Here is a 14,837-nt window from a genome sequence, read left to right as displayed (position 1 = left end):
AACTACCATTCTGGCAACGTTCTCCATACAGACAGGAAAACAAAGAGGATGGAGACTCTTCTCTGGTATCTGGGGCAATTTGGGCTCGGGTTGTTACAAGCCTGAGAACAGTAGGCATTCAAAATCTCCGTCTTAGTAAATAAGTACATATCTCAACCAATCCTGAGTCCCACTAGCTGTGGCCAACTCAGGTTTTAAGTCTGTTCTGCTCTTCAGCCATCCTTCCCTCTTTTAAAACATTGCCATATTGCCCATGGGGTCCCATGATACCACCAAAATCTGTTTCAGGGTCTTCCTCTCATCTAGCGTGGAATTTAGGCTGCATTCTATCACTCAAATCTTGGGTCACCACCTCCTAAGCTGAGAATCCATTGTCTGGGTTCCTGCTTTATACAGACGCTGGTGACCCCATGATTCCAAGAAACGGGCAAGATTTTCAAGCTCCTCAAAGTTCTGGGGTGATCGGAGTTTGGAATCTGAACCCCCTCTCTGGAGCAGAGATTGTGTCTGAGCTGAACTGGATTTTCATTTCAGCACCACAGGTCCAGAAGGTCTCTTACTGTGAGTCACTCTAGTAATTCTGTACATAGCAACACAACCCCTGCCTCACACCAGCACCCAGCTCCCGGGGCTTGAAAAAAAAAGCACAAGTCAATAATCTCTCCTGGTTGTGTCCGAGGACTTTATGAAGGGTCCTCGCTCTTGTTCTTGCCTCGTGTGCTGATTGCAGGCATCCGAACCCCTTGGGAGCCTTGGAAACATCTGGCAGGCTCCAGGGTTCTTGCTGAGTCAGACGTCATCTTATTTCATCTCGGTAAACATCCCACACTGGCTTTCTTCAAGGCTGTTTGTGTCGTTAGAGCACAAATCCCTTTCAGCGCACCCCCGCTCTCCCATTAGGGCCTCCCAGGGAGGTGATGCGGGTTACAGTCTGTTGCCTGCATCTGGGTGCATCTGCATCTCTTTGAGAAGTGCCGAGTTGCATCATCACCAGCCTCAGCCACCACTGCTCCTGACCTTGCACCACCATCTAACCGCATTTCTCACATTTATTTATGTGTACAGATGTGGTCGCCGCATCTCCAAAAAGATCTCTTGACATTGGAAAAGGATCAGAAAAGGGCAACAAAAACGATGAGGGGTTTGGAACGGGTCCCATATGAAGAGAGATTAAAAAGATTGGGACTCGTCAGTTTAGAAAAGAGGAGACAAAGTGGGGGATATGATCAAGGTCTATGAAATCAGGACTGGTGAGGAAAAAGTGAATAAAGAAAAGTTATTGGCTTATTCCCACAATATAAGATCTAGGGGACACCAAATGAAATTAATAGGAAGCAGGTTTCAAACAAACAAAAGGAAGATTTTCTTCACTCAGCGCACAGTCAACCTGTGGAACTCCCTGCCAGAGGATGTGGTGAAGACTAGGACTTCAAAAAAGAGCTAGCTAGATTCATGGAGGTTAGGTCCATCGATGGCTATTAGCCAGGCTGGGTAGGGATGGTGTCCCTAGCCTCTGTCTGGAAATGAGTGACAGGGGAGGGATCACATGAGGATTACCCGTTATGTTCCCTCCCTCTGGGGCAGCTAGCATTGGCCACTGTCAGCAGACAGGACACTGGGATAGATGGACCGTTGGTCTGACCCAGTTTGGCTGTTCTTATGCCATCTTTCATCTGAAAAGACTTCTGCTGCTATTCACCGAACTGCTCCTCCCCACCCCCTCGCGCACACACAGCTGAAATGCAGCCACCTCTGGTGTGGAGGTCAGCAGTCAATCAGCATAACAAATGTGAGAGCAAGAAAATTTTGACCAAGGACGTCAGAAGCAAACTTCAGTTGTTACAAAGGCCAGCACAGGGTCACGGGTGTCCATGCAATGGAAATAGGAACTCAGGTTAAGAAGGCGTTATCTGAAATTCTCACACAGTAAACTGCAAATTGACCCCGTTTCTCTGCGGTGGAAGAGTGAAAGGCTGAGCAGATGCTTCTGTGAGCTGAATGTGGCATCTCAGGAAATGCCAGGATCCAGTGTGATCACTTACACCTGTGCAAAACGAATGCCCAGTGGATGCAAGAGGCTGCCGTTCCGATTTCACACACGCGCTTTGCACAGGTTTCGTAGGGCAGTGGGGACGCAGACGCACTGCCATGCTCTTCGGTGTCTAGAGCACCGGAGCGGGATTTGAGACAATGCCAGATCTGCTCCCTGCTCTGTCACGGGGTAGGGGGGTGACCTGAGAGCAGAAAGCAGCCACATTGCAGAGAACCTTGGAACGCGGAGACTGCCCAGAATGTTCCAGCGTCCTTTGCTAGAACGTATTTCTGTCCCGTAAACGTGATCTCAGCCTGCGCCCTGCCTATTCCTAGGCCTCCTTGCTTCTCCGGGAAGAGGGGCCCAGCTTTAACTGACGTTCTTTTACTGAGCTGCGTGTTCTCGTCATCCCAGCGAAGGAATTAAAAAACAGCAATGGCGGCTCAGATTCTTGGCTGTTACCTCTGCGCTAACATTGCCCTGGGCCCCTGCAAACACATTTCTGAGGCACATGCCTTGGCTGCTCCTGCTTGCCTGAAACACCCCCCTCAGCCCCCAAGTCCAGGTGCAGATCCTGAGCAGAGCAGATGATAAAACTGTCTGCACTTCCATGCTCGCAGCCGATGAACGCGTGGGAAGTGGCAGGCTAGATTCGGATCTCAGTTACATGGGTGTAAATCCAGACCAGCCACGCTGGCTGAAACAGAGCGACTTTGGACGTGCAGCTACGGAGCAGAGATCAGAATCTTGTGCTACCAGTCCGGGCAGCGCTACTGGCTCCTAGTTGCCCAGTGCCGGGGGTGGGGAGAAAGCCAGATGGACTGGAATCCCTTATGTCTTTCCAGTTGAAAGCTCTTGGGCCTCATTCCTCACTCCCCAGTGCCTTGTGCAGACATTTACACTAGTGCCACGTGGCTGGAAAACGCTCCTAGATCAGATTTGTGGTATACTGCACCTGATTTGCACGGGTGCAAAAGATGTCCTCGTGACTGTGCACTGTGCAATTCACACACACACACCCCGAAGTGAGCCAGTGTTGGTGTTTCAACAGCCTCCAGACCTTGCGGGGCAGCCTTTGCGTTGGGAGGCTGTTAGGCCCCTTTCATTGCAGACTGTGCCTGGCAGTGGCTCTGCCGTTCCGATTGGCAAAGCAAGCCCGCTTTGCAGGTGGGCACAAGGCAGGAGAATCGGGCTCTTGTATCCCCACCGGACACAGCCCCTCAGCCGCTCCCATTCGAAACAGCCTCCCCCTCCGCAAACACAGAGGTTCCTCCCAGAGTCAGCTCCCCTTTGCCCCTTCCCACTATTCCACATGTCAGAGGATCTGCCTGCTTCTCCCCCCCTGCCCCCCAAGGGCGAGTTAAATCATAAACAATAGCTCGGCTGTGCACCCTGGGGATGTCGAGTCTGGTGGCTGTTTCCATGGACGTCACGCACACACCTCACTTGGAAATGCCCCCTCCCCCCGCATTGGGGCGCGTTAGTCAGGGCCTCCGAAAGCCCCGAAACCCTGCTGCTGAAACAGGCCGAGAAAGGGGCGCGCTCCCTGCGTCTCGCTGCCACGCAAGAGCGGCCCCGGCTCCGCGTGCTACGTGACCAGCTTCACAATCGCCTTGCACGGGGTGGCGGGGGGGGAGGAGATGCAGTCACCGCATCTCCATTGGCTCGCTGGCCCCCGAGTATTACTACCTCTGCCTGGATACAAGGCCCGACCATTTACACGCGAGATGATGAAGGGCTGGCAGCAGGGCAGGATGTTTCGGGGGGGGCGGGGAGAGGAAAATCGAACCGTTCAGTGGCTACACACCCCCTCCTTCCATCCCCACTCTGCTGTGCTGCAGAGCCGCAGGGTCTGGTTCATTTCCTTCCAGCTGCAAAGAGGATGGTGGGGGGAAGGGGCATTTGATTTTAAAAGGGGCTTCTGCAGCCATTCCTGCCTCTCCCGCCTGCAATCCCGTGGCAGCTTGCGTGGATTGGGCTTGACCATATATGGCATTAAGTAGGTCAAGCGAGAGGCAGGCTCTCAAGCTGCTTGCACGGGAGATGGCGTTTGGCAGGGGCCCAGAAGCGAGGCGGAGGGAGAGAGCTGGGATTGTTCGGGCCTGGCCGTGCTGCAGACAAAGGGGGTTTGTGAGCCTGGCGGTGGTTAGCACGGAAACGCTATGCGAGAGGAATGGGAATGGGACTGGGATAAAGGAGCAAATCTGCACGAGGAGATGGGGGAAAACGCACAGGGCACTCTCCTGCACCTGTATCCCCCCTCTATAAAACCAAATTAATCCATGCAAATCCCTCCCTGCCCAAGCAAGCTGAGGGTGAAGGGAGACTCATAAAAGGGTCGTTTTAGGGTTTATGTCCACTATGGCGAGAGAAAAGCTTTCGATGTGGACCCAGGGTGCCAAACGCTCAAAAGTCATGGATTTTTCTTTCTGTGTTGAGAGGGTGTCGAAGGGGGTTTTGTCACTCCCACAATGCAGGGTCAACCTGTGGAACTCCTTGCCAGAGGATGTTGGGAAGATCAGGACTTTAACAGGGTTCTAAAAAAAGCTAGATAAGTTAATGGAGGTTAGGTCCATCAATGGCTCTTAGCCAGGGTGGGTAGCAATGGTGTCCCTTGCCTCTGTCTGCCAGAAGCTGGGAATGAGTGACAGGAGAAGGATCACATGAGGATTCTCTGTTGTGTTTCCGCCCTCTGGGACACCTGGCATTGGTCACTGTCAGCAGACAGGACACTGGGCTAGATGGGCCTTTGGTCTGACCCGGTCTGGCTGCTCTTAGGTTCTTATGAGACCTGGCTGGGCTGCTGGCTGGAACGGCAGGTGAGCCAAATGCGCAGCGAGCTTGCGGAACTCATTGCCACAAGGTATCGCTGAGGTCGAGGGTTCGGTGGGATTCCATAAAGGGCTAGACATTTTGATGAGAAAATCCGCAGCTGAGCCAGACAGGGTGACAGAAATCGGAACGGACATAACGCTGCTCGCCGCAGGGCCGGAGCCAACCGCAGACGGTCAGGGCCAGGAAGAAGCACCGCCTCGAGGCCTGTTCTTCCATCGTTGCTGCCTTCCAGGGCTCTTGCGCTGAAGCTGTCAGCACCGGCCACTGTCAGCGCTGGCACCCTGGGCTCACTGGACCCTGCGTTGCTCCAGGGGCAGCCCCTAGGCCCCCCGACTCTGGGCAGTGTTCGTGGGCCACCGAAACAGAATATAGCTATGAAGAGGGGCCCTGTCCGGGGCCAGGTTGGCGACTTTGCCCCAAGCACCCACGAGCTGCAGCTGGTGGAAAATTCAGCAACTCGCTTCTTGGGCGAACCTGAGGCCTGCTGGCTCCCCAGGGCAGTTCAAGGTGCTGACCCAGTGCGGCCCTCCACAGATGGAGACCTCCCCTCCACCCTTCTGTGCAAGTGCCCACAAGGGGCCCGGTCGGGTCTGAAGCAGGGACACAGGAGCCGGCTCCCATGAAGACGGCCGGCTCTTACCCTGCCGAGCTGCTCCCAGAACGCCCACAGGCCACACGGGTCTCCCCCCGCCTCTGAGCCAATCCTTCTTTGTGGGTGAGGACCGTCCCCAGCAGGGCTGTGAGGAGACAAAGGGCAAAGCCGCGCGCTGTGGACGGGGAGAAGGCCTCGTGGGCTCGGCTGTGGGAGCCAAGGGGGGCGTGAACACGATCATTTCAGAGCAGGGGGCATTGGAGGGACCGGACGCGAGGGGCTTAGCAGGGTGGCTCCACCACCCGGCGCGGAGAGGCCTTGACGTAAGTTGATCGTTCTTCCTCCGGTCAGCTCCCGGGCGCCTGCGTGGAACCAGTGCGAGCTGGCGCCCCAGGCTCGCGAGCAAGAGTGCAAAGCCAACGGGGCTGCCTGGTTTACCCGCTGTGCCCTGACCCTTTCTTGCAGCCGCTGCCTCCCACCGGCCTCTTGGGGCTTGCTCCCAGCTGTTCCGTGCGGGCCTGCAGGACACTGCAGAAGGCTCGAGAGATGTTCGCCCCCCAGCTGACCCCAACCCAGCAGAAACACAGCCCCAACGTGCAGTATACACAGGCCTCGCTCGTGCCCCAGGTTTTCACCCACATGCAGCGCCCGTCTACACTGCAGCCCCAGACCAGGTCGTGACCCGGCTCCCCGACTCCAGCTCTGTCTGCGGCCCACTTACCTCTACTCAAGCCAGGCAGCGGCTACAGGAGGGCTGAGTCTATCCTTGAACCTTTCTGTGTGTGTATGGGCCAGTCCACAATGCAGGGCCTGATTCTCTTCTCCCTCCAGCGGAAATCGGGAGCAACTCCATGGAACCTCCAAGCGAGCGTTACAATAGTGTCAGATCAGTGCAAGTGAGGGGAGCCGGGGGGGAGAGGAGGGGGGCTGTGGAATCCTGATTCTATGTCACATTATACCTTGTGACATCCGTCACACCCAGGGAAAGTGAAATCCAGGCCTTGACTGCCTTGGGGAACTCCATGGCAACCGGACGGCTGGTGAACTGGGGATGAGCTAGGGATTGGTAGATAGTTTGCAGTTATGCGGGGTACTTTCTATCGCTGTAACTCTGATGCCTACTAAACATCTGTGAGAAAAGGGATCTTTGCAGACATGTCAATAACTATGTCAATAGCCCCCTGAAGCTCACATCCCCAGGGCCCTGCAAGGAAATACCCAGAAATATCAGGGAAGATTGCGTGAAATTTCTATAGTGGAAGAAAAAAAATTACAGAAACAAACCCCCATCTTTAGAAAAAAAAATCTTTCAGTCTTTTATCCACCATAAAGCATCATCCAGCTCCTTGGCGGGGGGGGGGGGGGGGGCAGTGCGTGTACAGTGCTAAGCACCGGGGAGCCCTGGTGTGCAACAGGGGTGCTACCATGGTGCAAATAATACATCACAAACATGAAGGATCATAACCGGGATGGAAGGCCACGTGCTGACCCGTGCTCCGGGGAGACCCGTTGTCCGGCTCCGATGTTTCTCTGGGCCAGAGCAGGCTTGCCTAACTCGGTGATGATGCTACCGCCAAGGCAAAGCAAAACCGGGTTCCCCCACCTGGCCTGGGGCTGGCCGGGTAGCACTGAGCCGGCACTTGAGAAGGGACAGAGAAGCAAAGGCAGGTGCCAAGCGCCACCTGCTGGGCAAGCCCGGACTGTCCATGCCAGGCTGGGCGTGTGGGTTTGGTTCCTGGGGGGCAGAGATGTCCCAGCGCTGGGTTTGGCCCCTGGGCTGGCAGGGGAGGGGAGGCCTGTAGCCGGGATCACACAACGAGCCATGCAGCCACGTGGGCTGAATGTGGAGCCCCGTCCAGTGCCCCTTGGCTGAAGCGAATCTGCTATGCCCCCGGCGCGTCCATCCGTCTGTGCTCACCCTCTCCCGCTCATCCTGCTCAAATAAGAACATAAGAACGGACAGACTGGGTCATCTAGCTCAGTAGCCTGTCTGCCAACAGTGGCCAGCACCAGGTGCCCCAGAGGGGGTGGACCGAAGACAATGATCAAGCGATTTTTCTCCTGCCATCCCTCTCCAGCCTCTGACAAACAGAGGCCAGGGACACCATTTTATCCCCTGGCTAATAGCCTCTAATGGACCTAACCTCCAGGAATGTATCTAGCTCTTTTTTAAACTCTGTTATAGTCCTAGCCTTCACCGCCTCCTCTGGCAAGGAGTTCCACAGGTTGACTGTGCACGGTGTGAAGAAGAACTGTCTTTTATTAGTTTTAAACCTGCTACCCATTAATTTCATTTGGTGTCCTCTAGTTCTTCTATGATGAAAACAAGTAAATAACTTTTCTTTATTCACCCTCTCCACACCACTCATGATTTTATAAACCTCTATCATCTCCCCCGTCAGTCTCCTCTTTTCTAAACTAAAAAGTCCCAGTCTCTTTAGCCTCTCCCCATATGGGACCCGTTCCAAACCCTTCATCATTTTAGTTGCCCTTTTCTGAACCTTTTCTAATGCCAAAATATTTTTGAGGTGAGGAGACCACATCTGTACACAGTATTCGAGATGTGGGCGTCCCATAGTTTTATACAGGGGCAGTAAGATATTATTCCTCTTAATTTCTATCCCTTTTTAAATCATTCCTAACATCCTATTTGCTTTTTTGACTGCCGCTGCACGCTGCGTGGACGTTTTCAGAGAACTACCCACGATAACGCCAAGAACTTTCCTGATTAGTTGTAGCTACACGAGCCCCCATCGTACGGTATGGATAGTTGGGGTATTTTTTCCAATGTGCATTACTTTCCACTTCTCCACGCCCAGCTCCCACCCTGCCCCCCCCAGCGAAACCGCCTGCGCGGGAGGCGCCGCTGGGATGGGATGGCTCAGAATTCCCGCGGGCAGGTAGGACCCGCTCCTCCAGGCTAAGCCTCTTGTGTCCTGGGGTCACAGGCAGGGGCCACCACGGCGGTCGGGAGCCTCCAGGGCCTTTCCCAACCCTCCCTGATGGGCACCACTCAATAGGCAGTTTACTCAGGAGGCTCAGAGATTGTCGGAGCCACTGGCCAATGGCAAGGAGAGGGGTCAAGGGGTCCCCAGCAGCAGCCTGGGTCCCATCTTTAGCTCCTGCCTGCTTGGGCAAAGTCAGCCCTCGGTGACCGGCCGGCGGTCTCACACCAGCCCCATGGGCACTAGGCCGGCCCTTCCCTCGGCCACAGGCTCCAGAGGCTGTCACTGGGAGGCCGAGGGCTGCTGTTTTTCCAAGGTTGTTCTGCAGCAGGGCCAGCGCTGGGTGTGAGAGAACTCGGAGAATGTCCCCCCCCCATCCCCTTCCCAAACCGCATGGCCCCAAGCCCCCTCCAGTCGCCCCAGGCTGCTCCGATCGCCAGGCCCGGCCACGCTGGACAGGGACTGGGCGAGGATCCCACGGGTGCAGACCAGGGTTACGATGGGGAGCAGCCTGGGGGCAGGAAGAGGGCAGTCCCCGCCCCCCCCCCCCAGCTCAGGTGCCCACTGAGGATTCTCTAGGGTGGCCAGGGGTCCGGTTTCGAATGGGACAGTCCAGTATTTGAGCTCTCTGTTGGGGAAACCGATTGAGAAAATACCAAGGAGACAATAGAAATGTCCGGCATTTCCTAACTAAGATGGAATGTCGCTTGGGATGTCACGTCAAGTGTGTCCGGCGGTTTGGTTGAAACCATCTGGCACCCCTAGGATGCTCAGCCCAGCCTCCTGCTGTCGCTCAGCTGTTCTGTCTCCCTCCAGCCCCCCCCCCATTTTGATTGAGAGCAAGGCAGGCGGGGGAACCCAAAGAGGCGACCCCCCCCCCATCTGGAGTGCCGGCTGCGGCCCCTCCCCCGATGCACGCTGTGTGTTTCGGAAACAATAGAGATGAGGGGAAACGGCCCGGCAGTTCCTGTTCTAACGCCCACGGCCCCAGCGTGCGCCTGGCCCCTTGCCTCCTGCCCTGCTCCGAGACAGCCGCAGGCAATGGCAGAAATAGCTCAGCCCCTGCACAGCTGCAGTGGGGGGGTGTTGCACAGCTCAGACCTCCTGCAGGCGGTCAGCCCCTCCGGCAACTCTGCGCCCGGGAGGGGGCGTGCCCACAGCGACGTGCGAGAGGGGGCCACCGCACGGCGTGCACATGGATACGGACGGTGCAAGGAGTGCATGGATCCCTGCCTGACGCACGCGCGTGTGCAGTGCCTTTTAAGGGCCCATGCTGCACACTTGTGCACCAGTGCATGTGTGTGCACGGGGGTGGTATGCACGTGTGTCGGGGGGGGAGGCTGCTGCAGGATAAGACTGTCCAGCCCAGATCCCCCCCCCGGGGCCCCTGAGGCCAGTAACCCCCCAGCAGTGCTCAGCTCCTCGTGCTCAGGAGGAAACCAGCCATCCGCCGGCTGTGCCTCTTTCCTGACTCCACAGCCCTGACGCCTGAGAGCTTAGCTCAGCCCATCTCCCCCAACTAGCCGGCCCCTTTGCTAGCCCCTGCCCCGGGGCGCGAGTGCCCGGGCTCATGCATCCCCTAGGACAGGCGCCTTGCACTGCGCCCGGATAAATCCTGCAGCGGATTTTTCTCCCAGCTCATCTCGAGGGTCTTGCCTCGAGTGCCCGCCCTGCCACAGGAGGAACGGGAGCAGCGTGGAGGAGCAGACTGAGGATGCCAGTGTGAATGGGCAGGAATAGCCGGGGGGTGGACGGGGCTCAGCTCAGGCGCCGACCACAGGGGACTGAGCAGGGACAGGGCAGCACCCCCTCCCTTCCCGGCCAGGCTGGGAATCCTCCTTCCGCCACGGCCTCCCCTCCAAGGCTGGCTGCTGGGGGACAAATTGGGAACTGCCCTGGCGTGGCAGTTCTGGGGAGAGCCGGCGCCCCCGCCCCTCGGGCCTCGAATGAGCAGCCCCCGCCCCGTTATCCAGCCGCCAGGGGCCGGCGGGGCTGAGCCACGTCCGGCGGAGCTGCAGTAATCGCCGCCTGCCATCGTGGCTCCGGGAACACATGCGCCTCGACCTGCTTTCCGACGCCCACGCTCCCCGGCCCCTGCCCCCCCCGCTGTGCTGTGCAGAGAGGCCCTCAGCTGCCTGGCAGCCCCCCCCACACTGCTCCCCGCTGCAGAACACACACGGCCGGCCTCCAAACCTCAGCCCCCGGCAGCGCCTGCCTCAGCGGGGGGGGGGGGGGGGGGCAGGGGGCTGCAGGGGCAGGACTGCGGTTTGGGATTACTGCGGGGGGGGGCTGGGAGACGGACGTGCTCTGAGCGCTGAGAAGTAGGAGCTGGGAATGTCCAAGGTTACCCGGTTAGCTAACGGGCTTACCCAGTATCTGGGTAACCGGACGGTTGGGCTGGGGGAGCAACCCCCCCCCGCCTCCACTGTGTCCCAGCCGGCCAAAACCGCCCCCCCCCCCCCCGCTGCACCGTGGATCCCCAGCCAGGCAGACAGTCCCTCGCCCACGGTGCAGGGGGACAGCGCTGCCCACCTGCCCGGGACCCCAGTTAACCGCTTACCATTATGGTGTCTGACCAGTTAACCCTTTTGCGTGGATATTTACCTTCCCAGGAGGTACACTGAGGCAGGGCTCCTGCGTTCTTTCCCAGCCCTGGCTCGGAGGAGCGTCAGGGGCCTGTCACGAGAGCGGGGGGCTGGGTGTTAGCCAGCACCCACCGGCAGAACCAAGCCTGGGTGCACAAGCCCGACAGCCTGAGCTCGGAGCCGGCGGGCTGGGCACCACGGCTCCCGTGCAGACCCCCTGTTCTCGCCGCGGTCCCAGCGCCGCCCCGCCCCCGCCAGCGTGCGGGTTACGGTTTTCCCAGCCCCCTGCCGCTCGGCCCTGCGGGCGGGGTAAACGTGCCAGGCCCCCCGTTTCTCCGTCGGCTTGCAGGGGCCTGACAGCGCTTTGCGGGCGCTAAGGAATGTGACCGTCTCAGCACTCTCCCCCCCCCCAGCCCCTCAGTCTCCGAGCTGCGCGCTCCCCCGCCCCCCTGCCCTGCCGGTCTGCGCTGCACACGCCGGGCCCCTCGGCCGCCCCCGCTCCAGCGCTGCCTTGCAGCCAGGCCTCTGCGGGTGCATGGGCGGCAGAGGGCAGCCTTGTGCCACTTGACAGCCTGCCTGTGCTTCGAGGCGGCAGATCCCTCCCCGCCACCCCGTCCCCCCCGCCCGCTGCGTGGGGTCCCCTCCCCCCGGGGCGCTGCTACACTCAGGCTCCCTGGGTCCTGAAATCACTGGCTAATCCCGGCCCGCTCCTCGCGGTGTCTCCTGCCGCACACCCCGGCCCACGGTGGCTTTGACCCCTTGGCCCGGGGAGCGGTTCCATCTCCCCTTGCAGGCAAGCAGTGGGGGCAGGGGCCTCTCCTCTCGGCCGGCCCCAGGCCACGGGGCTGCAGGGTCCCTGGGCAGACACGAATGCCACTGAGCAGGCTATTTGGGGCAGCGACAGTGAATGACCCCGGTGGGGGGTCCCATGCAGGCGTTACCATGAGCTGTGCACAAGCACGACCACAGCCGGCTCTTCCCCCCACCCGGCCCCGGGGCTTAGGCCTGGGGGTAACTGCATTCGTCTCTCCCCTTTGTGCACGGGTGTGTGCACGTCTGGGTATGTGCGTGGTTACATGTATGTGCCTTGTGCACACAAGCATGTGACGGGCTGCCTGCCGGTGCCAATTCGTGCAAATGCTCATGCGTGCCCACAGGCGGGGCCACGTTCACGCCTGGGCTCACACGCGTGAGACTGGATCTGTGGCGTGCACACACACAGGGGCTGCAAGGGGTGTGCATGCATGTTGCACACTCACACCCGTGCCCACGCTCCAGCCCGGGGGTGGGCCTGCACGCCCCGAGGAGCACGCCGGCCCGTGCACGCGCTGGGTTGTGGGGGTGATGCGCTGCAGCTGTGGGCCAGGTGGGCGTGAGCACAGTGAGTAGGTGTCAGTGCAAAGACAGGAACCAAAGCGCCCTCGTAATTCACTCCAGACTGCAGCTCTGCCTCCTCCTTCCACGGGGAGCCCTGTCCCGGCTGCCTGACGCCAGCCCAGCAGCCCCCACCCCTCCCACCTGAGCCGAATCCTGGATCAGAGTCTCTCATACCCCTGGGGGGGTCTCCAAACCCGGAGAAATGGGTCCCCCAGGAGCTAGGAACAGCCCCCGGCAGCCTCAGAAGGTGGATGGATTCAGGGGCTGCCTCGTGCTATCCAGGGGCTTTGTCCCTGTCCCAGACCACCCCCCTTCCCCCAGCCAAGCCGACCCAGGAGGCCTGTCCCAGCCGTGGGAGGGTTAACAGGAACTGGTTCTCCAGGCAGCCTGCAGCAAGCAGGAGCCAGGCTGCTGGGAGGAGGGGGGTGGGAGGGAGCCAGCCCCCCCTCCCTGAATCACTCATCAGCCTTCCCAGGAACAGGCCAGCGCCTGCGAAAAGTGTCTGGATCCAGGGGGCGTGATTAGCTGGGAACCGGTCCCCAGGGATGCTGGGGGGCACCGCCAGCCATGGGGGGGAGGGTCAAGCCTCAGCCCTGGGCTCAGAGGTGGCAGGAGGTTGCGATATTGAACTGAGCTAGGGCCCCGGACTCCTGGGTTCTCTTCTTATCTTTAGGAGGGAGTGGATCCCAATGGTTAGAGCGGGATGCTGCCCCCATAGGACTCTGGGTTCTGCTCTCGGGGGCGGGGGCAGCCTGGTGGTGAGAAGAGCAAAGGGGAACAGGAGACAGAGCTATTTCCCGTTCTGCCCCCGTCGCCCCCCCTCCGTGCCTCGGTTTCCCAGTCTGCACAATGGGGCCGATGACCCTGAGCCACCTTTGCAAAGTGCTTGAAGGCCGGGCTAGGGGGGGGGGAGGGGGATCTCGGCAGCCTTTCTTGAAACTGCAGCCGAGCCGGAGGTCTGTGGGGCCTAGGGGGCCCTGGTCCCTCCCCCACCCAGAAGAACAGGGCCTGTGCTGTGCCTGCCACATTCCAGTGGGTTTGGCCTGGCCAGGGACACCTCCCCCCACCCCCAGCCGTGGGTTTGCCCTTTGCAGCAGGGCTGGGGCCTGGCCCGCGGCAGCGGGAGGGGCCGTAATTACAGCGCCGGCGCTCTCTGAACCACCTGACCACAAACGAGGCGGGTGAGGGGGCGGCTGAGGCAGAGCCCAGGCGGCTCCCTGCTTGGGCCTCCGGCTGCTGAGCCGTGGGGAAGGGTAGGAATCCCAGGACCCCGGGGAACACCCCCCCCATCTGCCCCCGGGCTCCAGGGCCAGCGGTGGATCGAGTTCTGCAGCCGCCCACGAGGCCCCTGCTCCGCCACAGGCCACCCCTGTGAGCCCCGGGCGAGCCGTCCTGTCCTCTGCCTCGGTTGTCCCCTCCGTAGACCTGGGGTTAAAGGTTGCAGGCGGGACTCCTGGCTCCTGCTACAGAGAATTCCTGCCCTCTTGGACTGTCCCCTTCTCTCCGCTCCTGGCAGGCCCCTGAGCCAACCCCCGCACCCTTAAAATGAGCCTCAGTTTCCCTGCTCAGGAGAGGGCCAGGGCTGGGGGGCGGGAGGGAGGGGCACTGGGAAGGATGAGATGTCTCTGAAGCGTGGGTGGGACTGGAAACGCAGGGCTGCTGCCGGGCAGAGGGTGCGGAGGGGGCATGTCTGGCTCCGGGGCCAGCGCTCGTGGCTTCTCACTATCCTACCGACCGGACGCCAGATCCAGGGTTCGACGCCTGAGCCTCCCTCCCCGCCCCCGCCCTGCGATCCCCTTCAGCCCAGATGCTCCTGCAGCTGCCTCAGCCCCCCTATGCTAGCCTGGAGGAGCTGCCAAGCTGGCAGCTGGGGGGCACTGGGGACCTGCTCCCTCACCCCCTCCGTGCACCCCATCATGTACATGCACACACGAGCCTCATGCACACACGTACCACATGCGCACCGACTGCATGCACACCATGCTCACACCCACCCCATGCACACACGCACACGCAGACACCCACTGCATGCGCACACAATGCACGTGCACACACCACACATGCACATACCCACCTCATGCGCACACCCACCCCATGCACACACACACACGCAGACACCCACTGCATGCGCACACAATGCACGTGCACACACCACACATGCACATACCCACCTCATGCGCACACCCACCCCATGCACACACGCACACGCAGACACACACTGCATGCGCACACAATGCACGTGCACACACCACACATGCACACACCCACCTCATGCGCACACCCACCCCGTGCTCACACACCGCACATCATGCACACCTCCCATTTACATATACCCATGCGCGCACCTACCCCCATCACCCCTTGTACCCCACCTGCTCTCTCCCCATTCCAGCCTAGCAAGCCCCTCTCCTGCATCAGCCCCACGGTGACCCAACGGGAAGAGGCTGCCCGGGGCTGGTCCAGGGCGTTGC

General features: G+C 59.8%; 1 long non-coding RNA gene across 1 annotated transcript; it reads right to left on the bottom strand.

Annotated features, from left to right (window-relative positions):
* Window positions 1-6,180: 6,180 nt before the first annotated feature.
* Window positions 6,181-12,561, bottom strand: LOC142818990 (uncharacterized). Its single transcript, XR_012896678.1, has 2 exons — window positions 11,009-12,561; window positions 6,181-6,317 (listed from the first exon to the last, which is right to left on the bottom strand). It is a non-coding gene; the product is annotated as an uncharacterized LOC142818990 (long non-coding RNA).
* Between the last annotated feature and the right edge of the window lie 2,276 nt (window positions 12,562-14,837).

Source organism: Pelodiscus sinensis, chromosome 19 (genome assembly GCF_049634645.1).
Source record: "Pelodiscus sinensis isolate JC-2024 chromosome 19, ASM4963464v1, whole genome shotgun sequence".
Lineage (NCBI taxonomy): Eukaryota > Metazoa > Chordata > Testudines > Trionychidae > Pelodiscus > Pelodiscus sinensis.
Note: the sequence above shows the minus strand (reverse complement) of the source record. Positions and strands in the feature narration are given on the sequence as shown.